The sequence below is a fragment of the Chenopodium quinoa genome, unplaced genomic scaffold (genome assembly GCF_001683475.1).
Source record: "Chenopodium quinoa cultivar QQ74 unplaced genomic scaffold, ASM168347v1, whole genome shotgun sequence".
Taxonomy (NCBI): Eukaryota; Viridiplantae; Streptophyta; class Magnoliopsida; order Caryophyllales; family Amaranthaceae; genus Chenopodium; species Chenopodium quinoa.
The window spans coordinates 8,690,648-8,696,968 of NW_018745410.1; positions in this window are offsets into that span (position 1 = coordinate 8,690,648).

Below are 6,321 nucleotides of genomic sequence, written 5' to 3' on the forward strand. Positions count from 1 at the left end.
GTTTTGAAATGATAAAGGGAGAACTTCACAAGAGGGGGTACCTTCAACCCTTCTTAAAGTGTGTTACTCCAGAAAAGGGACGAGAGATACTAGACGATCTTCACTCTTGTTACTGTGCTTCTCATATAGGTGGTAGGATGCTTGCTCAAAGGGCAAGGCGGCAGGGCTACTTTTGGCCTACTTTGGAAGCAGATGTAATGGAGATGGTGAAAAAATGTGACAAGTGCCAAAGGTTTGGCAAACTAATTCACCGTCCGGCTACTGACCTCACTACCATTCACAGCCCACTACCGTTTGCTAAGTGGGGCATGGACATTCAGGGTCCATATACGCCTGCTACAGGAGGAAGGAGGTACATACTTGTTGCCGTCGACTACTTCACTAAATGGGTAGAGGCGGAGGCTGTAAAGGGAATCAAGACGAAAGATGTAATTTCATTCATTTGGAAAAACGTCATCACTCGGTTCGGGGTTCCCATTTCTATGGTTTTTGATAATGGTCCCCAATTTGAGACGCCTGTTCTCAAAAGCTGGTTGGGTGATCAAGGAATTGCAAACTACTTTGCATCTGTCGGCCGTCCACAAGCAAACGGCCAGGTAGAAGCCTTTAATAAAATCATCTCAGACGGTCTCAAGAAAAAGATTGAACGAGCAGGCGGCCTATGGGCGGATGAACTACCACATGTTCTCTGGGCCATTAGGACGACTGAAAAAGGGGCGACTGGAGAAACTCCATTCCTCCTAACTTATGGTGCGGAAGCTGTTCTTCCAATAGAACACTACGAGCCGACTCTTCGAGTAATGCTATATGACGAAGAGGAAAACTGGGAAGCCATGCGCCTGGCATTAGACTCTCTTCCTGAAAAGAGGGGCAATGCTGTCTTGCGCCATGAGATCTATCGCCTGAGAATGACTAGATCATACAACAAAAAAGTACACAGGCGTCCACTCAAAGTAGGGGACTTTGTACTTAGAAAAATGGAAGCAGTTGGTAGGGCTAATGAGTCTGGCAAACTAACTCCCAACTGGGAAGGACCCTACCGAATCTATGAGGAAGTCAGGGACGGTACCTACCGTCTGGAAACACCAGACGGACAACCGTTGCCTCGAACTTGGAATGTAGATAATCTTAAGAAATATTTCTTTTGAATAATGTAAATAGTCAAGAGCTACTTAATAAAAGTGCACTTACTATTCAAATTTGTACTAAGAGGGGCACACTTACTAACAAATAGTCGGCTACTCTCCGTGTTTAATTTTACTTACGAGGGGCATGCCGTCTGTACCTTTACAGTCGGCTACTCTCCATTGAGTTTTTCACTCTACTCACAATAGGGGCATGTCGTCTGGGCATATAGTCGGCTACTCTCCATAAGAAGATGGCCGACTGGTTCCAAACACATAGCCACCCCCCTAATACTTAGCTAAAAAGATTAGGGCCTGGCCGACTCTGTACCTAACAGGCGGCTACCCTCCTTTTACTTAGCACCTACGTTCACCAAGAACTTACCAAGGCCACAGGCCGAATGATCAGACCAGGCGCCAAGCCAACTGATCAAATCTACAAAACTAATACGACCTGTCCCAACATCATAGCAGGCGTCCGACGGCATCCCTCCGGATGAAATTCGTCGCAGAGAGCAGCTCCCTTTTGGGTGGAACATTATTCTATAAACTAATTACATGGCACCTATACGACTGTCCCCAAGGGCAACCACGTAGCCGTTTTTGAGACAAGGATAACTCTATCACTAACCAAACCAGTGGTAGCAGTTGACATCTGAGTCAGATGACCGCCTGTATTACTTGGGATAAATGCAGGGGGTACCTATTGAGTTAATAGCCAACAAACATTGGCGAATCAAGGGGTCTAGCCGGCCTACGCCGCCTGGTACCTCTACTTCTCAAACAAAAGTGACGGCGACTGAGTAACTCCAACGTTAACTCATAGTCACTCCCTCAAATTTGGTATGGAACCTAAAAGGTTTGAGTAGACCGCCTGTTTTTTGGCAAACAGGGGCACTCAAACCACTATTCCTACTAGGTAACCTATTGAGTTAATCGCCAACAAACATTGGCGAATCAAGGGGATCATCCGGCCTCCGCCGCTTGGTACCTCTACTACTCAATCTAGAGTGTGACGGAGACTAAGTAACTCCTATGTTAAATTATAGTCACTCCCTCAAAATTAGTTAAGGCCTAAAAGGTATGAGTCGTCCGCCTGTTTTTAACAAACAGGGGCTCTCAACCACTACTCTTGCTAGGTTAACAAATTATGAGTTAAAAGCCAACAAACATTGGCAATAAAGAGAAACAACCGGTACCCGCCGCTTGTTATCTCTACTACTCAGTTCCTTGGCGACTAGGTAATACTCTATTTACTTGGTCAGACCACTTTCCTACTTGGTTAAATTTACAAATGACAGGACTGCCTGCCTAAAAAGGATCCAGACAAAATAGTTCGAATACTGATTGGATAAATGGCCGACTGATCGTCTATCCTGGAAACAGACGACCAGTCGTCCAGGGGCATAGGCGGCGTACTAACTCTCCGTACCTATCTGCAACATTCGGCCATGTAAAACAGTCGGTCTAGTGAACAATTGGATATTAGATATGGAATACTTAGACAAATTTGAAGCAAAACAAAAATTCATTAAAAATAAGCCGGTCATTAAAGACCAGCAAAATATTCAAAGCCCCGGCCCCCTGGCCGGGTAAATACAAAGCAAACGGCACGCAGGCCGTGGAAAGAATACATAAAGCTTAAGAAGGGGGCAGTTCAGTATTAGCAGCTGCCGCCTGGTCAGCACTCTTTTTGCTGGACTCAGCTTCAGCTGCATCCTTTTTTGATGCCTTACCCCCAAGCGGCACAAGCGCCACTACCGGCTCCTCCTCCTCCGACGCCTCCCCCAATGCCTCTTCTTCAGCAGCCGCCAGGATCTCTTGATTATATGCATCCGAACACTGGCGGTACGTTCTTTCCCAAGAGGCAAAGTCGGCACTGGGGAAGAGGCGGCCCCAGGTCATGCGCTGGATTTGAGCGGAGTCTTCCATCATCTCCCGGACCAGCTCTTTCTTCTCTTGCTCGGCCTTTTCCGAGAGCTCTTGGGTAAGACTCTTCTCTTGGCTCACCAGGCGTTCTTTTACGCTGGCCAAGGATTTCTCCATGGCTTCGTAAGATACATTTTTAGGCGAAGAGGTTTCAGCTCGGCCTTATGATTTGTGATGGTCGCCTCCAGCTCATCATTCTTCTTCTGGGCCGCCTCTAACTGAGCCCGAACAGCGGCGGTAGCCTGCGCCTGATAATAAAGAATATCAATGGTCAGTACTTCATTTTGGGCAATTTGAAACATTGCCTTATCACAGTCAGAGGCGGCCATAGCTTTTGCAGCCTTTACCTCTTTGTTCTTCCGATCAAGCGGCTTGCGAAGGCCGTTAACTCGGAGCAGGGCCTAAGTACAAAAAAACAGGTGTCAGTTTCCAAACAAAAAAGAAAACAGGCGTCCAGAAATTCAAATACTCAAAAATATGCTAAGTATACCTCAGCAAGGACCCCTGCAATCCCGTCAAGGTCAAGGGTGCCGACACCCCTGACCGCCTCCCTTTCAGCTGGAGGAACTGCCCTGAGCATAGACTTGGCCATCTCTACCAAGTCAGGCTCCTGGGGGCCGGCTGCATCAAGCATAAACAAACGGATTAGACTTAGTAACAAAGGGAGCAAGTCTAAAATTTACAAGGACAGCTTCATACCTCTAGGCGGCCCATTTGGAGTTTTAGAGGAAGTGGCCGGCTGTTTCTCAGCCGCCACCTGTTTCCTGGTAGAACCAGGAGAGCTCCCAACAGTCGTCTTCCGGGCCTTGGGGTCCGGCTGTTGAGAAGATGAAGCTCTTGGAGCACCCGTCTAAAAAAGAAGAAAAAAGTCAGTATATGCATAAACACTCCAAAAAGAGGGTGAAGGGTTCGGAGCTCACCAAGGGTGCCCCCTTCTTGGGGGAGTCGGTTGAAGCTTGTTGCATAATAGAGGCCCGCAACATGGTCGCCGCAGTCTTGGAGGCGGTGATTTTGCTCATGGCGTCAGCTGCAAAAACAAACAGCAAAGTTAATAAAAGATAAACAACAATTGTATGGAACAACAGAGTATTCGACTGGCCGACTACCTCTTGAGCACCGACTGCTGAGGCCGCAGGCGGCCAAAAAGTACTCGTCATAGAGCCACTTGAAGCTCGGGACGCAGTGCAGGGGTACTTGCTCTCGTACCCCTGAAGTAGAGTCGACCCTCGACTCTACTTTAAAGAGTCCTTTATCAAGGATCTCTTTCTTAGCCTTGGGGGGAACAGGCGGCATGCTACGGCCGCCTGCAAGAAGGGGCGGATTCCTGTTCCACCTATTGAAGCGCTTGTTCTGCTCAATGTCTGGACTCTCAATGATGAAGAAGGTGCTCCGCCAGTCCTTCCACTTGTTTGCTTTACCTCTTGTCATGAGGTAGCCCCTGTGGCTTGTCAATTGATACCAGCCGGTACCGCCTGTCTTAGGGGTCCGGCTGAGATAGTTCATATGGGCGAAAGCCTCGAAGCTCGGCTCCACCCGTGCAGTTCGCACCCGGCCACATAGGCGAGTACGTTGACCCAAGAGTTTGGGGCTAACTGCCATAACCCCAACTCATACCCATCCAAAATCCGCTGAACAGCCGGATGTAATGGGAAACGAAGCCCTGCCTTAATGGCCGCCTCGTAGCAGCCAAAGCAGGAGCTTTCATAACTGGAACCAGCCGGCCAGACGACTGTGTCTTCTGGATCCGGCACAAACACTAGAAAGTCGGGGCCCATGGTGTGGTTTGCAATAAAGCTCTCCACCTTCTCTTGCATGGCTGTGAATCGGCCCCGAGGTACCGTGCAGTAGTAGGGGGTATTTAGGTCTCGGTAAGAGGCGGATGGTTCCGCCCAATTGTCCCCCTTCTCAACTGCGTGAGAAATTCTCGCCTCTTGCAGGCGGCTGTTTTTCTCTTCTGTACCCAAAGAAGCATGGCGAGAAGAGCTTCACTCGGAATCGTCCTCCGACGAGTCTGAAGAGGACGACTCCTCCCCTCTCCCGGAGGGGCCCGCCTCCTCTCTTTGAAAAGGAGCAGATTTGTTAACTGTTAAATGTGAAGGGGTCACTATGACTCCCCCCACAGAATTGTCGGCATCCAGGCCGCCTTGTTTCACTTCCACATCTGGCGCATGGTCAGATGTTTCACTAAGCGGCACCCTGTGGGAGGAGCCGTCTGAATTTGAGATCCTAGCTGTCTTTTTCGTTCTGGCCATCCTGCTCTGCATAGACACAGATATAGTCGGACTTTGTATAAAGGGCAAAGATGGGTCCGGAAAAGGGCAGGCAGCACTCCTAGTCCTAGATTCAGCCGTCCCCGGTGACCGGCTGATCACTAACCTAGGTCGTGTCGTGTGCTTCCGTGGTGCCATTTCAGAAAATAAAAAGAAAATTAAGAGTAAGAGAACTGAGTTACCTGAACGAGTGACGGTTGATGAAGTTCTGGAAATCTGGTGCAGTCGGCTTGTCAGAACAGGCGGTAGGCAGAAAAGGTCCAAAATGTCAGAGCAAGTTCAGGGGTCCGAATGTTCTCAAATAGTTCTCAAAGTGTGAAAATGAATCAAGGCAACTCTCCCTTATATAGGCGAAGTGAGAAGGCGAAGGGTCACTTTCAGAATTCAAAATTTGGGCGGGAAAATCTCTCGTCCTTTCGCCGACTGACACCTGTAGCAGGTCGTCGCCCGTTACAGTGCGACACTTGTCACAGGTAACACGTGACCAGTCACGTGCCACCTGTGAGAGGCAAATGATTAGGGGATTTTGCTCCCACCAATCGGAATGCGCCGCGTGGACCAATCAGGTCCTGCCGAGTGTCCCCTAGTTGGAACTATCAGGGCTTGCCACATGGCACGCGCTTATTCGTCCACCTTGGACCTGTTATGTCACGACATGTGGCATACTCCATGCCTAATGGAGAAACCGGCCACCCAAGCCCAACTTCCGAGGGAAGCCCAATCGGCCCTAGGTTTACCTAAACCTAGGATGGGCACGTTTCCCAAGGTAATAAATACCTCCCTTAATCCTCATTAAGGGAGATTACAAAAAAGATTACAAAAAAGATTACGAAAAACATTACGGAACAAACATATTAATTACACACAGTAATAACCGGCTGATCTCGCTAACAAAGCAGATTACCTACATTAAACACTCTCACCTAGAGAGACCTAATCACTTTAATTTCCGCATTAATTACTCCTTAATCAGGTACTAACTTGACCGTTGGAGGCGG